The following is a 24,810-nucleotide window of genomic DNA, read 5'->3' on the forward strand; positions in this document are numbered from 1 at the left end:
CTCAATCAGTGTTTTTTGGGGAAACAGGTATATTACACCAGTTGCAATTAGTTATTCCAATAGTGTTTGTCCCTCTATATAGCTGCGGTATCGCAGCAGAACCACACACAACTGCTGCACAATACAAATGCACTATAATATACTTTCTATGTTATATTATAAGTAAATCACACTTCTCAGTATATTGCACCTATACCAGTCCTTAAAAGGACTTTTGTGGCCCTATTAGCTAGCGTTTGGTGTCCCTAACAGTCTGTCCCTGCTCCAAAAGGACACCTCTCCCTACACTGGCAAAACACAGAATGTAAAATTGCTGCCAGATCGGGTTCTGTTATAGGGTGGGGGTGTGTCTATGTGCTTAAACGTCTCAATTAGCTGTCCTGTTCCACCTAATGGATGTGTAATGGGTCAAAGTTCAGCGCAATGCAAAGGAATATGGCGCATGCGAACATTGCCATATGTTCGCATGTTCGGCGAATCGCGAACGAGCAAAGTTCGCCACGAAACGACCGCCGGGCGAACTGCAAGGCCATCTCTAGTGGCCATTACAAAGCCCTTATCACAATCCTTTTGAAAATTTATGGGCAAAGCTGAAAAGGGAGGTGCCAGCAAGGCGACCAACAAACATAGCTTAGTTACACCAGTTTTGTCAGAAGGAATGTGCCCAAATTCCGACCAACTAATGTGAGAAGCTTGTGGAAGGATATCCAAAACGTTTGACCTAAGTCATATAGTTTAAGGGCAATGGTACCAAATATTATTGAAATGTATGTAAACTTTTGACTTTGCAGAAAGTAATAAAAATGCCTTAAACATTCTCTCTCTCTCTCTCTCTCTCTCATTATTCTGGCATTTGGCAAATAAAAATAATTATGGTAATCCTAATTTACCAAAAACAGGAAAGGTTTATTCTGATTTTATGTCAGATATTGAGAAAAACATGCATATGTGTCTTATACAGTGAATTAAACTGGTTTCAACTGTATCTTATTAGGGCATAATGATGTCACAGTGGTTCTCCTACTTGGGATCGCCTCTATGAGCCAGAGTGAAAAGTTAGTATGTAAGACCAACTTCACGGCTTTTATTGAAGAAGTATTAACTTTTTTATTACAATCCCTTTAAACTAGGTGCTCTAAGATTTTGAATTGTATGACAAAGTTGTCAGATTATACATTATTCTGATCTTCACTAATCATGCACAGGAAATACATCAATCAGAGAACATTGGGATTCTAACAATGATTAGTGATTTGATAGGAGTACTTTCTATTTGTACTATTTTGTTTAACCTTTAAAAGACTAGAGCAGGTGGAAGTGACAATATCCATATAGTGTAGGCTGTTGGAATTTTTACTGCATTCATTGTATTTAGTTGCAAAGAAAAAAAGGAAGGGGGGGGGGCGGTCAGTCAGCACATCCCAAAGCGCAGGGGCATGTTGCTATGGCTGAGAACAAGACTGCAAAACAAAACATGTGATGCAACAGCTCACTGCAATCAAATAAAGTACAAAATAGCATAGTAATGGCATTTACTATGCTAATAAGTTAGAGATGCTTGGCAAATCATTTTGTACAAAATTATTTGAGCCCGTCTGCGGCACGTCAAGGCGATCTCTGTAAGACGGGTTCCTAACACTAAATACTACCTGTTATGCGCCATGTCGGCTGCTATACAATTCAGGGAGTGTAGGTTCCACATGTATGCTGGGCCTGCTTTGATTTCTGTCATTTATGGTGCCAAAATGGCCCCTATTAGTATTCAAAGAATGCAGGTACCAACATGCATGCCGGGCCCACTCCACACCACACCCTGAGCCAACTGGCCACCAAGGACTGCAATGAGAGTCCACAAACTATCTCTCTCCTGGTGCCAAATGGCTTTCAGTGAGTGAGGTGGAGCAGGCCAAGCTATATACTCACAATAATTAAAATCAGCCTATGGGGCAGATGAGCTGGAAGAAGTGCACGACTAAGAAGGCAGCCACACCTACAGCACAAACGGCAAAGAAAAGAGAGGGGGGTCAGTCAGCACATCCCAAAGCGCAGTATTTAGTTAATATGAAAAATTAGCTTGAACTGATTATATTTTTCGAAATAATCTGATTCATGCACCGATTCATCACTTATTACATTGGACTAAACTTGATTGAACTGCATAAGCACACTTATGATGCAAGGTTACGATATTTACCATAATGGTATTTACTGAGCTTCCTATTTAAGGCACTAGTGGAAACTTGCAAAAAAAAAGAACCTTTATACAAATATTTCATGAGTTACCAAACAATGTAAAGACTGCATAACACATTAACCCTTTTCCGAGAGCCCAACGTAAATTTACATTGGCATTTAAAAAAACAACAGGCACCCAGGAGTAACATATTCAATTGATGTTATTGTCAAATGTGACCACGGCATCTGGGAAGTCAAAGACTTCAAAATGGACAATGTTAATCAAAGTAATTATTTGTTGGGTAAAATTTAACAAATGATTGTTTAGCTGACTGATAATGGACCGTCATTGTCTGAGAAGTTGGTTGTGTTTAAAATTTTCATCCGATAGTCATTTGCCCTTGACTGTGTATAGCGCAGTTAATGCGACACAATCAATCTTTCCATGAAAGATCATTCCTTGTAAGAAGTCTTCATCCTTTACACGGTATCATTTAATATATACCAAAGTGCTCGTGTGCTCTAGTGCTCGAGTAGAACACTTCCCGAAGCTCAGGTGCTCTACATAGCACCCGAGCACAATGTAAGTCAATGGGAGAACCCGAGAGCATTAAACCAGGTACCCCCTGTTCTGAAGAGGGGAGTGTGTCGGGACTCTAGTTCGGCTTAGGAGTCCCTGCTCTGACTCCATATAGCTATGTCCATATATGGAGCCAGTGCTTGGGGAAACCCAGTGTATTTAAATCTAAATCTGAAAAGTTTCTGGCAGGATTTGAACTCACAACCTTCTACATTACAGCAAATAATCTTAACGACTACATTATACAGCTGCATGGCCAGTTACAAAAAAAATATATATATGAGACTTCTGCTGTATAGGAATATTTGCTGTATAAGTTGGTAAGGCTGATTAGTCAGCCTGCATTTATGGGAGGGGCGGAGGCTCTTCATATACGAGCCACACCCTCACTTACAGGCGTGTGTTTTCAGGTGCACAGCTGCAAACTATCTTCTCTGGTGGTAGGAGTCTTTCTTTGCAGCTTGGAGCTTGTTATTTTGCTCTCTGCTACTGTAGCATGCACGCGCCATACTATGTAAGTAGGTTGGGCCGGGCCGTCTCTCCTGGCCGGTCGGAACCGACTTTGCTAGCAAACGGGAGGCTTTGCCTCAGAATCTGCTACCTCAGGTTTGCTCGTTGGGCCTAAATACTTCTATTTTATTTTTAACTTTGTTTGTTGGTAATAGGAGTTAGTTCCTATAAATCTTACAAGTTTCACTTTTCTTCGTTCTTCTCGTATGAAAAGTTACTTCAGCCGGTTTGCTGTAAAAAAAGAGTTAACCGGGCTGCAAGTGACGTCATGTTTGGAGATCGGACGCACCGTTTATTGTTTAGGCCTCTTGCTGTAGCTGTTCCTTGCCATGTGTCTCCCCCTCCCCCCGCTACCACCATCTTTAGACTTTATGTATTTCACTGCTCCATGTACTTAAAAACCCTGCCACACTTTCATGCTCTGCTGTTATCCTGAGCGGCATTTACACTTTCGGCTTTTATTTCATGTCTTATGCTGCATCCGCACGTCCTTACTGTCCTGCACTTTTCTACTCTTGGTTCGTATTCACTCAGATTGGTCTCACATTCAAGCTGCATTCACCTGTTGGCTGTTACATCTCATTCCGTCCCCAGCCGACAGCCGGGTCCGAATTACACGCCTGTTATTACATGTTGTATACTCGGCTCACAGCCATAGCTGCTACTGTTACTCCGTTTTCATGCTCTGGATGCACCACCCTGGTGTTCCCACCTTGCTCCACTCACAACCAGAGCTGTGTTTATACCAAATTTCATGCTTTGCTTATACCCAAAGTTGTGTTCACACTTCTACTGCTACACCAGGTCGTTACCCCCACTCACCAAAGCCGCTTTCCATGTCTGCTGTCACATCAAGTTAATATTCTGTTCACATCCAAAGCTGCGTCCGCATGTCTGCTTTCACATCTTGTCCTATACGCCTTTCACTACTAGAGCTGCGTCCACGTGTCTGCTTTCGCATCACGTCAATACTCTGCTCACTTTCAGGTTGCATTTATACGTCTGCTTTATACCATGCTTTTCATGCGCTACCCATACTCAGAGCTGCGCTCATACCATGTTTTTTAGGTACCACTGACATCCAAAGCTGCATTCACCCATTTGTTGTTACATCATGTGTTGTACTCTGCTCCCACTCAAAGCTGCATTCTCCTGTTCATTGCTACGTCATGGTTTTGCTCAATCTCACCCGTGCAGTCTGCACCCACCGCTCTGGTACCTCTCTCCCGACAAACATAACTGTGTTATTTTCAGGCTTACGTTCCCTTCCTCGGAGGTCTGTTACATTCCATAGGACTACTTTCTGTTTTAATCCTGGTTCATATTCACTCAGACTGGTCTCCTTTTACTTCTGGTTCATATTCACTCAGATTGGTCTCCTGCCCCAGTTCACCAAACAGCTCCTCAGCAGAGGTCAGTGGGCCAGTAAGTTCCTGCTATGTTTTCACAAGCTGTTCATTTGTTTGTCACTATAAGAGACTCCTCTTAGCGAACTTGCAATGCCTCAGGCTCTTGTTTTTTCTCCCATCTCTGTTTCAATTTCATGTTTACGTTTATGGTTTGCGGTGGTTAGTGTTTTATGTATGCACTTGCTTCGGATTACTAATGTCTATATTTTTAACGCCTGTTGGCAGTCATCTTCCTTAGGCCACCTTCTAGCCAATCCAATCATTCAAGTCGCTTCATATGCCATCAGGTTCGGCTTACATTTTAATTACTTATCGTCACCGCAACGTCATCCCTCTGTCTTATGACTGATCCGGCCTAATGGCTCCGGGGGCCCCATGACCGTTTTTTCATGTTTTGTTTGTTAGGGGTACGACATGGTTGTAGGCTGGTTAGTGTTCCAGGTTTGCTGTTGGAGGGGGTCATGGTTATGCGAGTCCCCAAGGCATTCTGGTGATGCATAAGTGGTTTATAAAAAAAAAAAATATCATGAGTGGCTCTTCGCTTATAGGACCTCACGACTGGCATCGTCATTCGTAGTTCGCACGGTCATCTGATACTTGTTCCATAAGAGGCTCTCACGCATGGCTCCCGCCATAAGAGGCTCTCACGCATGGCTCCCGCCATAAGGGGCTCTGACGCATGGCTCCCGCCATAAGGGGCTCTGACGCATGACTCCCGCCATAAGGGGCTCTGACGCATGGCTCCCGCCATAAGGGGCTCTGACGCATGGCTCCCGCCATAAGGGACTCTGACGCATAGCTCCCGCCATAAGGGACTCTGACGCATGGCTCCCGCCATAAGGGACTCTGACGCATGGCTCCCGCCATAAGGGACTCTCACGCATGGCTCTTGGCATAGAGGATTTCACAATTGTCATCGACATTGGTAGGTCATACGGCTATCTGATACTGTTTTCCATGGCACACCTTTCAGAAGTTTTCTTTTGTTCATTTAGATTTTACAGATTAGTTTTTGCGGTTCATTTCAGCCTCATTTCATTAAGAAGCTTTACCCCATGTCTTTGTCTTTCTAGGTTATCGAGTCCCGGTTGATTACTAAACCCGTTGGGTTAAGCCCCAATCTTTTCCCCAGCCGTCCTTAATTCTAAGGTTCGCATCCCGGCTGCTGCCCGGGCCCATGGGCCCCTGGTGGTTGCTTCGGCCCCATGGCTTCAGGGGTCCGACCAATGGTTGTCTGTCCACCTGTGCAGCTATGCTTTTGAATGACTCATATCTTTACCTGCTTGCCAGCTTATGTTATTCAGGTTAAATTTTAGTTAATGTCCGTTATTATCTCCATTTTCTGTCACGTTTCCCTTCGTCTGTTCAGGTCATGCAGTTGAACTCATATTGGGGTCACCTTCCACGTCGGTCGTTCCTAATGATATTTCACCTTGCATGTTATTCAGGCCACGTAGTTTATCTTGGGTATCGCCTGCGACATCGGTCAGGCTCATGGTTTAATTTCACCTGCACCTTATTCAGGTCACTTTTTATAGTTATAATTATAAAAATAAAAAAAATAAAAAAATCTCGGCCCCATGGCTTTGGGGGCCCGATGACAGCTTTGGCCCCATGGCTTTGGGGGCCCGATGACAGCTTCGGCCCCATGGCTTTGGGGGCCCGATGACAGCTTCGGCCCCATGGCTTCGGGGGTCCGATGACAGCTTCGGCCCCATGGCTTCGGGGCCCCGATGACAGCTTCGGCCCCATGGCTTTGGGGGCGCGATGACAGCTTCGGCCCCATGGCTTTGGGGGCCCGATGACCGCTTCGGCCCCATGGCTTCGGGGGCCTGATGACTGTTTTCGGTCCTGCTGGGCTGTTTGCCTGGTTGGTTGTCCATCTGTGCATCTGGGCTGATTTGGGCTCTATGTATCGCATACATACCGGCTTCCCTAATTTCCTAATAATCCATGTTGATTGCTTACTTTATGTTTTGACCGCAAACTGGTCCGGTTCACCCTACAGCATCATTGTCATGTCTTACGCAGATATTTCGTCTTTCGTTCAGGTCCTGCCAGAGGAAGAACAAGTAGGGCAATTCTCTCTAACATTTCAGTAGTCGATCATATCTTGTCAACCAGGTCCCCGCGCAAAGTCTTTGCCTTTTTACCACGACCAGGAATTAATTTTTGCCGGTAGCTTCATTGCATTGCATTCCCTCACTCCTGGGAGGGCATAGACAGAATCTTGTATATTATGGCTTCGTCGCTTGTTGCCGCACTAACCTCAGACTCCCTACAACCACGTAGAATCGGATTTTGGACAAGGTCCATCATTTCCTCACGGTAGAAGATTCAGATAGTAGGTCGGTCTTCACGTCTCAAGCGTAAAAACAATTCTCAGGGGCACACAGTAGAACAACGCACGGACCACGGCTAGCAGATAGCTGTTGTCTGGGGAACTATTCAAGGATTCTTTTCCTATCTACATGGTTCTTTTTGGCCCTCATTCCTGCATAGTCTAGGCAGTTAGGTTGCGGTCCCACGATCTCCTGAGGCTAGGGCATTGCCAGTACTCACACAAGAACCAAACTTTACAATTCTCAGTTGGTTTTTATGATCCATTTCACAACGTATTCCCGGTCCTCCATTCTGCTTTGGGGCAGTATCCGCAATATTGAGCATCATGTCTCTGGCCTTGTCATCCACAAGATGGGTTGTAGGTCTTCTACTGGTCTTGCCTCATATACCCCGAATTTTCGCTCTAGATCCCTGACGCCTTGCAGTTCGCTTGGATTAGTTTGCACATGCCATTCAAATTCCTTTTCTACCCTACTTGGCTTGGTTTTTGCCCACTTATAGGCCTACCCACGATCATGGCTTAGGGCACACAACAAGCCATTTAGTCAGGTCAGCTAAGACACGCCTAGCTGGATTAGGTTGTTCCCGTTGTTTCTCTCCCTAGGGTTCTTCGGATACCTCTTGGCCGTAGCCATGACCACAAATATTACTATACAGCAGAAGTCTCATATCTTTTTTTTTTTTTAACCCCTTAGGGACGCATGACGTACCGGTACGGCATGTTTCCCGAGTCCTTAAAGGGATTCTGTCATGAGATTTGAGCCCTATAAGCTAAACATATGGCCAGGTCCGTACTAATAACATGAATCCTAAACTGCCCTTATTAAACCTGCTGGTGGCTCTATTAGCCCAAAAAACTGGTTTTTATAAGCTGTCACTCACCTACCTAAGGTGCCCAAGGGGTTTTACGTTAACCCAGGGTGCCCGCCCGCACCCCTCGCCGTCTGGTGCCCAGCGCCGCCTTTCTCACCTCAGCCCCGCCTCTGCAATCCTCCCGTACCTCTGCTAGATCCGGCGCCTGCGCACTAGGCTCAGCCTGATGCGCAGCGGACTCCTGGCAGAGGCTTCGTTGAGCGAAGTGCGCATGCGCCGCCTGATGCGCATGCGCACTTCTTTCATCGAAGCCGCTGCCAGGAGTCCACGGCGCATCAGGCTGAGCCTAGTGCGCAGGCGCTGGATCTAGCAGAGGGACGGGAGGATTGCGGAGGCAGGGCTGAGGTGAGGAAGGCGGAGCTGGGCACCAGATGGCGAGGGGTGTGGGCAGACACCCTGGGTTAACATAAAACCCCTTGGGCACCTTAGGTAGGTGAGTGACAGCTTATAAAAAACAATTTTTTGGGCTAATAGAGCCACAAGCAGGTTTAATAAGGGCAGTTTAGGATTCATGTTATTAGTACGGACCTGGCCATATGTTTAGCTTATAGGGCTCAAATCTCATGACAGAATCCCTTTAAGGACCCATGACGTACCGGTACGTCATGGCTTTAAATCGCGATTCCGGCGCCGCGGGGGTTAATCGGAATGGGATGCCGGCTGAAATCATTCAGCCGGCATCCTGTAACAACGCCAGGGGGGATCATTTGACCCCCCCGTATCGGCGATCGCAGAAAACCGCAGGTCAATTCGGGTCTCCGGTGACTCGATGAACCGGAAAAAGACTGCGATCGGTGGCGTGATTATACACCACCAATCACAGTCCGAAGATTTGAAGAGGCGGTGCTGGCCCTGGTGCTGAAAGCTGCTGTCCAGGGTGCTGATTGGTGCAGGGGAGAGAGGCTCGAGATTCAAACTTCCTGCGCTCCTCTTCCTGTTCTGCACAAGCACCCTGCAGCACCGTCCAGCACCAGCTCCTGAGTCCCCCTAATCGTAATCCATCACCCTCCTGCACCCATCGCCCTCCAGGTAGGTTAGGGTCAGTGAGGGAGAGGCACCGTTAGGCAGGGATAGAAGGGAAAAGTTAGTTAGGAAAAAAAAAAAAGCACTTTTATTCTAAACTTTCTTTGTTTCAGCTTTCAGACCCCAGACCCCCCCCTGCCACTTCCCCCCCCCCACCACCACCATTTTTGGATGGTATCTATTATGTAAGCCTCACAAAGTGACTTCAAACCTGAACTGGTCCATAAAAAGTAGGATTTGGAAAATTATTGGAAAATTAAAATTTTTTCTTCTAAACTTCAAAGCTATGTAACATCCCCAAAAAATTTAATATCATTCCCAAAATGCTAGAAACATGAAGTAGACATATGGGGAATGTAAAGTCATCACAATTTTTGGGGGTATTACTATGTATTACAGAAGTAGAGAAACTGAAACTTTGAAATTTGCTAATTTTTCAAAATTTTTAGTAAATATGGTATTTTTTTATGTAAAAAAATTTACTTTTTTGACCCAATTTTAGCAGTGTCATGAAGTACAATATGTGACGAAAAAACAATCTCAGAACGGCCGGGGTAAGTCAAAGCATTTTAAAGTTATCAGCACTTAAAGTGACACTGGTCAGATTTGCAAAAAATGGCCAAGTCCGCAAGGTGAAATAGGGCTGATTCCTTAAGGGGTTAAGTAACTGGCCATGCTGCTGTATAGTATAGTGTAGTGGTAAACATTCTGGGCTGTAATGTAGAAGTTTGTAAGTTTGAATCCCATCAGAAACTTTTCAGAAATAGAGGCTAAATTAAATTTAAACATATATATACGTTTTTAGCCATTTGGAGTATTGTGCGCAGTACAGTGGAGACCATATCTCCAGAAGGATATTGATACTTTGGAGAGAGTTCAGAGAAGAGCTACAAAACTAGTACATGGATTGCAGGATAAAACTTACCAGGAAAGATTAAAGGACCTTAATATGTATAGCTTGGAAGAAAGACGAGACAGAGGGTATATGATAGAAACTTTTAAATACATAAAGGGAATCAACAAGGTAAAAGAGGAGAGAATATTTAAAAGAAGAAAAACTGCTACAAGAGGACATTATTTAAAATTAGAGGGGAAAGGTTCAAAAGTAATATCAGGAAGTATTACTTTACTGAGAGAGTAGTGGATTCATGGAATAGCCTTCCTGCAGAAGTGGTAGCTGCAAATACAGTGAAGGAGTTTAAGCATGCATGGGATAGTCATAATGCAATCCTTCATACAGTCCTGATCTAAAGTTTAAGACCACTTGAAAAATGCCAAAAAATCATATTTAGCATGGCTGGATCTTAACAAGGTTCCAAGTACATCTTCAACATGCAACAAGAAGAAATGGGAGTGAGACAAAACATTTTTTTGAGCATTCAAATTAATGAAAACAACGAATAAACTGAAACAGGCTGTTTTTCAGCTGATCAAAAGTTTAGGACCACACCTCCAAAAAAAAACTAAACCCCCCCCAAAACAGAAATCCAATTTCCAAACATGAACTCAGTAATGAGTATCTCCGCCGTTATTGTTTATCACTTCAAAAATTAGTTTCAGCATGCTTGATGCAAGCGTTTCCATGAGCTGAGGGGGAACATTTCTCCAAGTGGTGAAGACGGCCGCACGAAGGCCATCTACTGTCTGGAACTGTTGTCCATTTTTGTAAACTTCCCTTGTCATCCATCCCCAAAGGTTCTCAATTGGATTTAGATCAGGGGAACACGCAGGATGGGCCAAAAGAGTGATGTTATTCTCCTAAAAGAAGTCCCTTGTCCTGCGGGCATTGTGTACTGTAGCGTTGTCCTGTTGAAAAACCCAGTCGTTACCACACAGACGAGGCCCCTCAGTCATGAGGAATGCTCTCTGCAACATCTGGACATAGCAAGCGGCCGTTTGACACCCCTGCACTTCCTGAAGCTCCATTGTTCCACTGAAGGAAAAAGCACCCCAGACCATTATGGCGCCCCCTCCACTGTGGCACATAGAAAACATCTCAGGTGGACATCTGCTTGTCATGCCAGTAACGTTGGAAACCATCAGGACCATCAAGGTTACATTTTTTCTCATCAGAGAATAAAACTTTCTTCCACATTTGAATGTCCCATGTTTGGTGCTCTCTTGCAAAGTCCAAACGAGCAGTTCTGTGGCATTCAAGGAGACGAGGTCTTTGAAGACGTTTTTTGTTTTTGAATCCCCTTCAGTCTCAGATGCCGTCTGATGGTTATGGGGCTGCAGTCAGCACTAGTAAGGGCCTTAATTTGGGTCGAGGATCGTCCAGTGTCTTGACGGACAGTCAATTGGATCCTCCGGCTCAGTGCTGATGATATTTTTTTGGGTCTTCCACTTGACTTTTTTGTTCCATAACCCTCAGGATCATTTAAGAATTTAAGAAATTCCAAATGATTGTCTTACTGCGTCCCACCTCAGCAGCGATGGCGCGCTGTGAGAGACCCTGCTTATGCAGTTCAACAACCCGACCACGTTCAAATAGGGAGAGTTTTTTTGCCCTTGCCATCACAACGTGTGACTACCTGACAGAAAATGACAATAAATACACATCTTTGCACAGATTTGGCCTTTTAAAGGCATGTGGTCCTAAACTTTTGATCAGCTGAAAAACAGCCTGTTTCAGTTTATTTGTTGTTTTCATTAATTTGAATGCTCAAAAAATGTTTTGTCTCACTCCCATTTCTTCTTGTTGCATTTTGAAGCTCCACTTGGAACCTTGTTAAGATCCAGCCATGCTAAATATGATTTTTTGCCATATTTCAAGTGGTCATAAACTTTTGATCAGGACTGTATAAGATAGGGCCAGGGGCTATTCATAGAATTAGTAATATATTGGGCAGACTAGATGGGCCAAATGGTTCTTATCTGCCGACACATTCTATGTTTCTATATATTTATATATTTATATATTTATATTATATATATATTTAGAATATGTAATATATTACAATATATGTAAATATATTATGGCTAAAACATCAGTGGTAGTTTCCCACATATTATGCATTCATATATATCAGAAGAATGATTATATATATATATATATATATATATATATATATATACACTGCTCAAAAAAATAAAGGGAACACTTAAACAACACAATGTAACTCCAAGTCAATCACACTTCTGTGAAATCAAACTGTCCACTTAGGAAGCAACACTGAGTGACAATCAATTTCTCATGCTGTTGTGCAAATGGGATAGACAACAGGTGGAAATTATAGGCAATTAGCAAGACACCCCCAATAAAGGAGTGGTTCTGCAGGTGGTAACCACAGACCACTTCTCAGTTCCTATGCTTCCTGGCTGATGTTTTGGTCACTTTTGAATGCTGGCGGTGCTTTCACTCTAGTAGTAGCATGAGATAGAGTCTACAACCCACACAAGTGGCTCAGGTAGTGCAGCTTATCCAGGATGGCACATGAATGCAAGCTGTGGCAAGAAGGTTTGCTTTGTCTGTCAGCGTAGTGTTCAGAGCATGGAGGTGCTACCAGGAGACAGGCCAGTACATCAGGAGACGTGGAGGAGGCCGTAGGAGGGCAACAACCCAGCAGCAGGACCGCTACCTCCGCCTTTGTGCAAGGAGGAACAGGAGGAGCACTGCCAGAGCCCTGCAAAATGACCTCCAGCAGGCCACAAATGTGCATGTGTCTGCTCAAACGGTCAGAAACAGACTCCATGAGGGTGATATGAGGGCCCGACGTCCACAGGTGGGGGTTGTGCTTACAGCCCAACACCGTGCAGGACGTTTGGCATTTGCCAGAGAACACCAAGATTGGCAAATTTGACACTGGCGCCCTGTGCTCTTCACAGATGAAAGCAGGTTCACACTGAGCACATGTGACAGACGTGACAGAGTCTGGAGACGCCGTGGAGAACGTTCTGCTGCCTGCAACATCCTCCAGCATGACCGGTTTGGCATTGGGTCAGTAATGGTGTGGGGTGGCATTTCTTTGGAGGGCCGCAAAGCCCTCCATGTGCTCGCCAGAGGTAGCCTGACTGCCATTAGGTACCGAGATGAGATCCTCAGACCCCTTGTGAGACCATATGCTGGTGTGGTTGGCCCTGGGTTCCTCCTAATGCAAGACAATACTAGACCTCATGTGGCTGGAGTGTGTCAGCAGTTCCTGCAAGACGAAGGCATTGATGCTATGGACTGGACCGCCCGTTCCCCAGACCTGAATCCAATTGAGCACATCTGGGACATCATGTCTCGCTCTATCCACCAACGTCATGTTGCACCACAGACTGTCCAGGAGTTGGCAGATGCTTTAGTCCAGGTCTGGGAGGAGATCCCTCAGGAGACCGTCCGCCACCTCATCAGGAGCATGCACAGGCGTTGTAGGGAGGTCATGCAGGCACGTGGAGGCCACACACACTACTGAGCCTCATTTTGACTTGTTTTAATGGACATTACATCAAAGTTGGATCAGCCTGTAGTGTGTTTTTCCACTTTAATTTTGAGTGGGACTCCAAATCCTGACCTCCATGGGTTAAAAAATTTGATTTCCATTTTTTTTATTTTTGTGTGATTTTGTTGTCAGCACATTCAACTATGTAAAGAACAAAGTATTTCAGAAGAATATTTAATTAATTCAGATCTAGGATGTGTTATTTTTGTGTTCCCTTTATTTTTTTGAGCAGTGTATATATATATATATATATATATATATATGATCATACTTCTGATATACCATATATGAATGCATAATATGTGGTAAACTACTACTGATGTTTTAGCCATAATATGTTTACATATATTATAATATATTATATATTCTAAATATATATAATATATGTAAATATATTATGGCTAGGGATGAGCGAACCCGAACTGTATAGTTCGGGTTCGTACCGAATTTTGGGGTGTCCGTGACACGGACCCGAACCCGAACATTTTCGTAAAAGTCCGGGTTCGGGTTCGGTGTCCGGCGCTTTCTTGGCGCTTTTTGAAAGGCTGCAAAGCAGCCAATCAACAAGCGTCATACTACTTGCCCCAAGAGGCCATCACAGCCTTGCCTACTATTGGCATGGCTGTGATTGGCCAGTGCAGCATGTGACCCAGCCTCTATTTAAGCTGGAGTCACGTAGCGCCGCACGTCACTCTGCTATGATCAGTATAGGGAGAGGTTGCAGCTGCAACGTTAGGGCGAGATTAGGCAGATTAACTCCTCCAAAAGACTTCATTCTGTGATCGATCTGCAGCTGTGGATCATTGAAGTGCTATTATTGACTTGCTCACTTTTTTGAGACTGCCCAGAGCGTTTTTAGATCACTTTTTTTCTGGGGTGATCGGCGGCCATTTTGTGACTTGTGGTGCGCCAGCACGAGCTAAAACCAAGTGTATTTAACCATCGATAGTGTGGTTATTTTGTGCTATATCCTACATCAGCTGCAGGCTGAGCCTGTGTCACCGAAGTGCATTTAACCATCAACAGTCTGGTTATTTTTTGGCCATATACTACATCAGCTGCAGGCTGAGCCTGTTTCACCCAAGTGCATTTAACCATCAACAGTCTGATTATTTTTTGGCCATATACTACATCAGCTGCAGGCTGAGCCTGTGTCACCGAAGTGCATTTAACCATCAACAGTCTGGTTATTTTTTGGCCATATATTACATCAGGGGCAAGTTGAGCCTGTCACCCAGCGCCTAAAAAATAGACCTGACATTTCTATTGAACCAAATCTGCACAGTTTTAGCTGGTCAAGTTATTTGTAGTGACCGTCAAAGCAGACTTTTTGTTCTGGGTTGAAAAAGCATTCCCAAATTTGCCATTCTGAAAATAACTAGTTTGTGGTATTTCAGGCCTACTTGAAATCTATCCCAAAAAGAAAATCTTACATTGAAGTTATTGATAGTATCATTCAGAAAAACCTAAGACACACGCTAGCGTGCTGATAGAAGTGTCATTCTGTGATTAAACCTATAACTGTCACACAGCGCAAAAAAAAACAGGTCTCACATCTCTATTCAACCAAATCTGCACAGTTTTAGCTGGTCAAGTTATTTGTAGTGACCGTCAAAGCAGACTTTTTGTTCTGGGTTGAAAAAGCATTCCCAAATTTGCCATTCTGAAAATAACTAGTTTGTGGTATTTCAGGCCTACTTGAAATCTATCCCAAAAAGAAAATCTTACATTGAAGTTATTGATAGTATCATTCTGAAAAACCTTAGACACACGCTAGCGTGCTGATAGAAGTGTCATTCTGTGATTAAACCTATAACTGTCACACAGCGCAAAAAAAAACAGGTCTCACATCTCTATTCAACCAAATCTGCACAGTTTTAGCTGGTCAAGTTATTTGTAGTGACCGTCAAAGCAGACTTTTTGTTCTGGGTTGAAAAAGCATTCCCAAATTTGCCATTCTGAAAATAACTAGTTTGTGGTATTTCAGGCCTACTTGAAATCTATCCCAAAAAGAAAATCTTACATTGAAGTTATTGATAGTATCATTCAGAAAAACCTAAGACACACGCTAGCGTGCTGATAGAAGTGTCATTCTGTGATTAAACCTATAACTGTCACACAGCGCAAAAAAAAACAGGTCTCACATCTCTATTCAACCAAATCAGCACAGTTTTAGCTGGTCAAGTTATTTGTAGTGAATGTCAAAGCAGACTTTTTGTTCTGGGTCGAAAAAGCATTCCCAAATTTGCCATTCTGAAAATAACTAGTTTGTGGTATTTCAGGCCTACTTGAAATCTATCCCAAAAAGAAAATCTTACATTGAAGTTATTGATAGTATCATTCAAAAAAACCTAAGACACACGCTAGCGTGCTGATAGAAGTGTCATTCTGTGATTAAACCTATAACTGTCACACAGCGCAAAAAAAAACAGGTCTCACATCTCTATTCAACCAAATCTGCACAGTTTTAGCTGGTCAAGTTATTTGTAGTGACCGTCAAAGCAGACTTTTTGTTCTGGGTTGAAAAAGCATTCCCAAATTTGCCATTCTGAAAATAACTAGTTTGTGGTATTTCAGGCCTACTTGAAATCTATCCCAAAAAGAAAATCTTACATTGAAGTTATTGATAGTATCATTCAGAAAAACCTAAGACACACGCTACCGTGCTGATTGAAGTGTCATTCTGTAATTAAACCTATAACTGTCACACAGCGCAAAAAAAAAACAGGTTTCACATCTCTATTCAACCAAATCTGCACAGTTTTAGCTGATCAAGTTATTTGTAGTGACCGTAAAAGCAGACTTTTTGTTCTGGGTTGAAAAAGCATTCCCAAATTTGCCATTCTGAAAAAAAACTAGTTTGTGGTATTTCAGGCCTACTTGAAATCTATCCCAAAAAGAAAATCTTACATTGAAGTTATTGATAGTATCATTCAGAAAAACCTAAGACACACGCTAGCGTGCTGATAGAAGTGTCATTCTGTGATTAAACCTATAACTGTCACACAGCGCAAAAAAAAAACAGGTCTCACATTTCTATTCAACCAAATCTGCACAGTTTTAGCTGGTCAAGTTATTTGTAGTGACCGTAAAAGCACACTTTTTGTTCTGGGTTGAAAAAGCATTCCCAAATTTGCCATTCTCAAAATTGTGGTGAACGGGAACAATGAGGAAAACATCTAATAAGGGACGCGGACGTGGACATGGTCGTGGTGGTGTTAGTGGACCCTCTGGTGCTGGGAGAGGACGTGGCCGTTCTGCCACACGTCCTAGTGAACCAACTACCTCAGGTCCCAGTAGCCAGCAGAATTTACAGCGATATTTGGTGGGGCCCAATGCCGTTCTAAGGATGGTAAGGCCTGAGCAGGTACAGGCATTAGTCAATTGGGTGGCCGACAGTGGATCCAGCACGTTCACATTATCTCCCACCCAGTCTTCTGCAGAAAGCGCACAGATGGCGCATGAAAACCAAGCCCATCAGTCTGTCACATCACCCCCATGCATATCAGGGAAACTGTCTGAGCCTCAAGTTATGCAGCAGTCTCTTATGCTGTTTGAAGACTCTGCTGCCAGGGTTTCCCAAGGGCAGATAGAATGCACTAACGCACAACCACTTATGTTTCCTGATGATGAGGACATGGGAAAACCACCTCAGCACGTCTCTGATGATGACGAAACACAGGTGCCAACTGCTGCGTCTTTCTGCAGTGTGCAGACTGAACAGGAGGTCAGAGATCAAGACTGGGTGGAAGACGATGCAGGGGACGATGAGGTCCTAGACCCCACATGGAATGAAGGTCGTGCCACTGACTTTCACAGTTCGGAGGAAGAGGCAGTGGTGAGACCGAGCCAACAGCGTAGCAAAAGAGGGAGCAGTGGGCAAAATCAGAACACCCGCCGCCAAGAGACTCCGCCTGCTACTGACCGCCGCCATCTGGGACCGAGCACCCCAAAGGCAGCTTCAAGGAGTTCCCTGGCATGGCACTTCTTCAAACAATGTGCTGACGACAAGACCCGAGTGGTTTGCACGCTGTGCCATCAGAGCCTGAAGCGAGGCATTAACGTTCTGAACCTTAGCACAACCTGCATGACCAGGCACCTGCATGCAAAGCATGAACTGCAGTGGAGTAAACACCTTAAAAACAAGGAAGTCACTCAGGCTCCCCCTGCTACCTCTTCTGCTGCTGCCGCCTCGGCCTCTTCTGCTGCTGCCGCCGCCTCGGCCTCTTCTGCTGCTGCTGCCGCCGCCTCGGCCTCTTCCTCTGCCTCTGGAGGAACGTTGGCACCTGCCGCCCTGCAAACATGGGATGTACCACCAACACCACCACCAAGCATCTCAACCATGTCACACGGCAGCGTTCAGCTCTCCATCTCACAAACATTTGAGAGAAAGCGTAAATTCCCACCTAGCCACCCTCGATCCCTGGCCCTGAATGCCAGCATTTCTAAACTACTGGCCTATGAAATGCTGTAATTTAGGCTGGTGGACACACACAGCTTCAAACAGCTCATGTCGCTTGCTGTCCCACAGTATGTTGTTCCCAGCCGCCACTACTTCTCTAAGAGAGCCGTGCCTTCCCTGCACAAACAAGTGTCCGATAAAATCAAGTGTGCACTGCGCAACGCCATCTGTGGCAAGGTCCACCTAACCACAGATACATGGACCAGTAAGCACGGCCAGGGACGCTATATCTCCCTAACTGCACACTGGGTAAATGTAGTGGCGGCTGGGCCCCAGGCGGAGAGCTGTTTGGCGCACGTCCTTCCGCCGCCAAGGATCGCAGGGCAACATTCTTTGCCTCCTGTCTCCTCCTCCTCCTACTCAGCTTCCTCCTCCTCTTCTTCCACCTGCTCATCCAGTCAGCCACACACCTTCACCACCAACTTCAGCACAGCCCGGGGTAAACGTCAGCAGGCCATTCTGAAACTCATATGTTTGGGGGACAGGCCCCACACCGCACAGGAGTTGTGGCGGGGTATAGAACAACAGACCGACGAGTGGTTGCTGCCGGTGAGCCTCAAGCCCGGCCTGGTGGTGTGCGATAATGGGCGAAATCTCTTTGCAGCTCTGGGACTAGCCGGTTTGACGCACATCCCTTGCCTGGCGCATGTGCTGAATTTGGTGGTGCAGAAGTTCATTCGCAACTACCCCGACATGTCAGAGCTGCTGCATAAAGTGCGGGCCGTCTGTTCGCGCTTCCGGCGGCCAGGTACAAATGTGGCCAGACAGGGCCAACTACTGGAGGACGAGGAGGACGAGGATGAGGAGGAGGTGGAGGAGGATGAGGATGAAGCATGTTCACAGTGGGGTGGCACCCAAAGCAGCTCGGGCCCATCACTGGTGCGTGGCTGGGGGGAAACACAGGACGATGACGATACGCCTCCCACAGAGGACAGCTTGTCCTTACCTCTGGGCAGCCTGGCACACATGAGCGACTACATGCTGCAGTGCCTGCGCAACGACAGCAGAGTTGCCCACATTTTAACGTGTGCGGACTACTGGGTTGCCACCCTGCTGGATCCCCGGTACAAAGACAATGTGCCCACCTTACTTCCTACACTGGAGCGTGATAGGAAGATGCGCGAGTACAAGCGCACGTTGGTAGACGCGCTACTGAGAGCATTCCCAAATGTCACAGGGGAACCAGTGGAAGCCCAAGGCGAAGGCAGAGGAGGCGCAAGAGGTCGCCAACGCAGGTGTGTCACGGCCAGCTCCTCTGAGGGCAGGGTTAGCATGGCAGAGATGTGGAAAAGTTTTGTCACCACGCCACAGCTAACTGCACCACCATCTGATACGGAACGTGTTAGCAGGAGGCAACATTTCACTAACATGGTGGAACAGTACCTGTGCACACCCCTCCACGTACTGACTGATGGTTCGGCCCCATTCAACTTCTGGGTCTCCAAATTGTCCACGTGGCCAGAGCTAGCCTTTTATGCCTTGGAGGTGCTGGCCTGCCCGGCGGCCAGCGTTTTGTCTGAACGTGTATTCAGCACGGCAGGGGGCGTCATTACAGACAAACGCAGCCGCCTGTCTACAGCCAATGTGGACAAGCTGACGTTCATAAAAATGAACCAGGCATGGATCCCACAGGACCTGTCCATCCCTTGTGCAGATTAGATATTAACTACCTCCCCTTAACAATATATTATTCTACTCCAGGGCACTTCCTCATTCAATACTATTTTTAATTTCATTTTACCATTATATTGTGGGGCAACCCAAAGTTGAATGAACCTCTCCTCTGTCTGGGTGCCAGGGCCTAAATGTGTGACAGTGGCCTGTTCCAGTGGTGGGTGACGTGAAGCCTGATTCTCTGCTATGACATTAAGACAGATTCTGTGCTGACATAAGGCCGGATTCTCTGTTACGGGACCTCTCTCCTCTACCTGGGTGCCTGGGCCTAAATGTGTGACAGTGGCCTGTTCCAGTGGTGGCTGACGTGAAGCCTGATTCTCTGCTATGACATGAAGACAGATTCTGCGCTGACATAAGGCCAGATTCTCTGTTACGGGACCTCTCTCCTCTGCCTGGGTGCCTGGGCCTAAATGTGTGACAGTGGCCTGTTCCAGTGGTGGCTGACGTGAAGCCTGATTCTCTGCTATGACATGAAGACAGATTTTGCGCTGACATAAGGCCAGATTCTCTGTTACGGGACCTCTCTCCTCTGCCTGGGTGCCTGGGCCTAAATGTGTGACAGTGGCCTGTTCCAGTGGTGGGTGACGTGATGCCTGATTCTCTGCTATGACATGAAGACAGATTCTGTGCTGACATAAGGCCAGATTCTCTGTTACAGGACCTCTCTCCTCTGTCTGGGTGCCGGGGCCTAAATGTGTGACAGTGGCCTGTTCCAGTGGTGGGTGACGTGAAGCTTGATTCTCTGCTATGACATGAAGACTGATTCTGCGCTGACATAAGGCCAGATTCTCTGTTACGGGACCTCTCTCCTCTGCCTGGGTGCCGGGGCCTAAATGTGTGACAGTGGCCTGTTCCAGTGGTGGGTGACGTGAAGCTTGATTCTCTGCTATGACATGAATACAGATTCTGCGCTGACATAAGGCCAGATTCTCTGTTACGGGACCGCTCTCCTCTGTCTGGGTGCCGGGGCCTAAATGTGTGACAGTGGCCTGTTCCAGTGGTGGGTGACGTGAAGCCTGATTCTCTGCTATGACATGAATACAGATTCTGCGCTGACATAAGGCCAGATTCTCTGTTACGGGACCTCTCTCCTCTGCCTGGGTGCCTGGGCCTAAATGTGTGACAGTGGCCTGTTCCAGTGGTGGGTGACGTGAAGCCTGATTCTCTGCTATGACATGAATACAGATTCTGCGCTGACATAAGGCCAGATTCTCTGTTACGGGACCTCTCTCCTCTGCCTGGGTGCCTGGGCCTAAATGTGTGACAGTGGCCTGTTCCAGTGGTGGGTGACGTGAAGCCTGATTCTCTGCTATGACATGAATACAGATTCTGCGCTGACATAAGGCCAGATTCTCTGTTACGGGACCTCTCTCCTCTGCCTGGGTGCCTGGGCCTAAATGTGTGACAGTGGCCTGTTCCAGTGGTGGGTGACGTGAAGCCTGATTCTCTGCTATGACATGAATACAGATTCTGCGCTGACATAAGGCCAGATTCTCTGTTACGGGACCGCTCTCCTCTGTCTGGGTGCCGGGGCCTTAATGTGTGACAGTGGCCTGTTCCAGTGGTGGGTGACGTGATGCCTGATTCTCTGCTATGACATGAAGACAGATTCTGTGCTGACATAAGGCCAGATTCTCTGTTACGGGACCTCTCTCCTCTGTCTGGGTGCCGGGGCCTAAATGTGTGACAGTGGCCTGTTCCAGTGGTGTGTGACGTGAAGCTTGATTCTCTGCTATGACATGAACACAGATTCTGTGCTGACATAAGGCCAGATTCTCTGTTACGGGACCGCTCTCCTCTGTCTGGGTGCCGGGGCCTAAATGTGTGACAGTGGCCTGTTCCAGTGGTGGGTGACGTGATGCCTGATTCTCTGCTATGACATGAAGACAGATTCTGCGCTGACATAAGGCCAGATTCTCTGTTACGGGACCTCTCTCCTCTGCCTGGGTGCCTGGGCCTAAATGTGTTACAGTGGCCTGTTCCAGTGGTGGGTGACGTGATGCCTGATTCTCTGCTATGACATGAAGACAGATTCTGTGCTGACATAAGGCCAGATTCTCTGTTACAGGACCTCTCTCCTCTGTCTGGGTGCCGGGGCCTAAATGTGTGACAGTGGCCTGTTCCAGTGGTGGGTGACGTGAAGCTTGATTCTCTGCTCTGACATGAAGACTGATTCTGCGCTGACATAAGGCCAGATTATCTGTTACGGGACCTCTCTCCTCTGCCTGGGTGCCTGGGCCTAAATGTGTGACAGTGGCCTGTTCCAGTGGTGGGTGACGTGATGCCTGATTCTCTGCTATGACATGAAGACAGATTCTGCGCTGACATAAGGCCAGATTCTCTGTTACGGGACCGCTCTCCTCTGTCTGGGTGCCGGGGCCTAAATGCGTGACAGTGGCCTGTTCCAGTGGTGGGTGACGTGAAGCCTGATTCTCTGCTATGACATGAATACAGATTCTGCGCTGACATAAGGCCAGATTCTCTGTTACGGGACCTCTCTCCTCTGCCTGGGTGCCTAGGCCTAAATGTGTGACAGTGGCCTGTTCCAGTGGTGGGTGACGTGATGCCTGATTCTCTGCTATGACATGAAGACAGATTCTGCGCTGACATAAGGCCAGATTCTCTGTTACGGGACCTCTCTCCTCTGCCTGGGTGCCTGGGCCTAAATGTGTGACAGTGGCCTGTTCCAGTGGTGAGTGACGTGATGCCTGATTCTCTGCTATGACATGAAGACAGATTCTGTGCTGACATAAGGCCAGATTCTCTGTTACAGGACCTCTCTCCTCTGTCTGGGTGCCGGGGCCTAAATGTGTGACAGTGGCCTGTTCCAGTGGTGGGTGACGTGAAGCTTGATTCTCTGCTATGACATGAAGACAGATTCTGCGCTGACATAAGGCCAGATTCTCTGTTACGGGACCGCTCTCCTCTGTCTGGGTGCCGGGGCCTAAATGTGTGACAGTGGCGTGTTTCAGTGGTGGGTGACGTGAAGCCTGATTCTCTGCTATGACATGAAGACTGATTCTGCGCTGACATGAAGCCAGATTCTCTGCTATGGCATGAAGAGACTGATTCTCTGCTGACATGAAGCCAGATTCTTTGCTATGGCATGAAGAGACTGATTCTCTGCTGACGTGAAGCCAGATTCTCTGCTATGGGACCTCTGTCCAATTGATATTGGTTAATTTTTATTTTTTGAATTTTTATTTTAATTCATTTCCCTATCCACATTTGTTTGCAGGGGATTTACCTACATGTTGCTGCCTTTTGCAGCCCTCTAGCTCTTTCCTGGCCTGTTTTACAGCCTTTTTAGTGCCCAAAAGTTCGGGTCCCCATTGACTTCAATGGTGTTCGGGTTCGGGACGAAGTTCGGGTCGGGTTCGGATCCCGAACCCGAACATTTCCGGGAAGTTCGGCCGAACTTCTCGAACCCGAACATCCAGGTGTTCGCTCAACTCTAATTATGGCTATAAACTTATATGTTTAAATTAAATTTATATAGTAAAGAAACTGAGCACTCTTAAGATATTAGAACCATACAGAAGTTTATTGACCTTTTGAACAACATTAAAAACAACAGTAAAAAGGATAATACCCACGTGTTAAGATGGCTATAAATACTCGACAATAAATAGCATGTATTGTATTAACTGAATAAATTTGTGGCATATATGACTGTCTAGTCTGGATAGTGCACCAGTATATTAGACCCAAATGGCATGAAAAACAAATAAAGACATAAGGTTATATAATGCTTTAAATCGATGAATAAATATTCGCATAAATAGCAGCAATATTCGTATTGTTTCCGAATATAAAATACTCGCAGGGAACGTAGTAGCTACAATTATCGTATAGCTGACTCCCTTCTGACACAAAGTATTCCCAAAATAGAATAATGCCAACAATGTTCGTAATGTCCTGAAATAAGTCCAGTACAATAGTAGTTGGGGGCAACGTTGATTGTTTTGTGTCCCACACCGGAAGGTTGTAAACCAAAAGATGTAGTGGCGTCCCACTATGTATTCAAACCAGCGGCGTCCCACTGGAATATTAACACTGTGATTTTAATAAATGTTCTGCCGGAAAAGTTAGAAAAAAGTCTTACCGTAGTGCTTTTCTCAACACAAACTTGCTCTACTGATTAATTCTTTATGTGTAGAAACCAGTATTGTCCGAGCGATAGTAGTTTTCACTTCCCACGCTGGTAAATGTTTGACACGTGCAGGCTGATCTTTGCTTTTTTCTATTTGGGATAAAGCTTTTTCTGGAATTTGCAATCAATCTTATAATTCATTATCCTTTTTAGTTATCCTTTTTAGTTATAGCCTACATTTACAATACACTATCTTATAAACGCCCTTATTCATTGCCGTATATTAGTAGTATTTCTAAATAAAATATGCATTTAAAAACATATAAAACAATTAAAAACATATAAAGCAATCATGTATTTAAAAAACTTCCCATACATGTTATGTATCTATCTCTGTTGATTCTTCCACACTAAAAAACGCATCAGAACCCATGCGGTTTTGATGCGGTTCCCATGCGTTTTTTCTCAAAATTATTACATATCACTTGTTTTTGCTGCTCTATATCTGTTTTGTTGTGGACTAGGTTTTGATTCTATAAAAACGGAGTCATCTGCAACTCATTAAAAATGGAAAAATTTAGAATAAGTCGACGTATGCATATGGAAAACTTTTCATATAAAACCCTTCATACAAAAGTATCGTACACTAATTCTCCCATACAGTAAAAGTATTTTTCTTTTTATATATAAAAAAACTTTATGCATAGAGAATCTCTGCACGTACTCGAAATTCATACATCATACACATCTTCGGTATTGTCCAGAGGTTCAGAAGTAGAGAACGGTGGGAGCCCACTGCCAAGGGCCAACCCACCCGATATAAATACTAGGTTGGGTTGACCCACAGGGGGTGGGTGCAGGGGGCACCCACCCTTACTTTATAGGAAACCAGTATAGGAGTGTTCAGTTCAAAAATACGTTGTGTCTCTAACCTTGACATTTTATTAATGTGGTTGACCCCCCTCCAATCCCTATTCACCTTGTCAATAGCCGCAAATTTAAGGCCTATTGGATTTTTATGTGCTATTCTAAAGTGATTGGATAAAGAATGTGTATCCAATCCTTTTCTAATATTGGCCATATGTTCTGAAATGCGTTTTTTCTGTGTCCTTTTTGTCCTCCCCACATACTGTTTACCACAAGGACATTCTATGATGTAAATTACATCTGTAGAATTGCATGACAAACTCTTTAATTGGATGTTTATATTTGTTAGTAGTGGAAATGATTTTGTTGGT

The sequence above is a fragment of the Bufo bufo genome, chromosome 3 (assembly GCF_905171765.1).
Source record: "Bufo bufo chromosome 3, aBufBuf1.1, whole genome shotgun sequence".
In the NCBI taxonomy this organism is placed as follows: domain Eukaryota; kingdom Metazoa; phylum Chordata; class Amphibia; order Anura; family Bufonidae; genus Bufo; species Bufo bufo.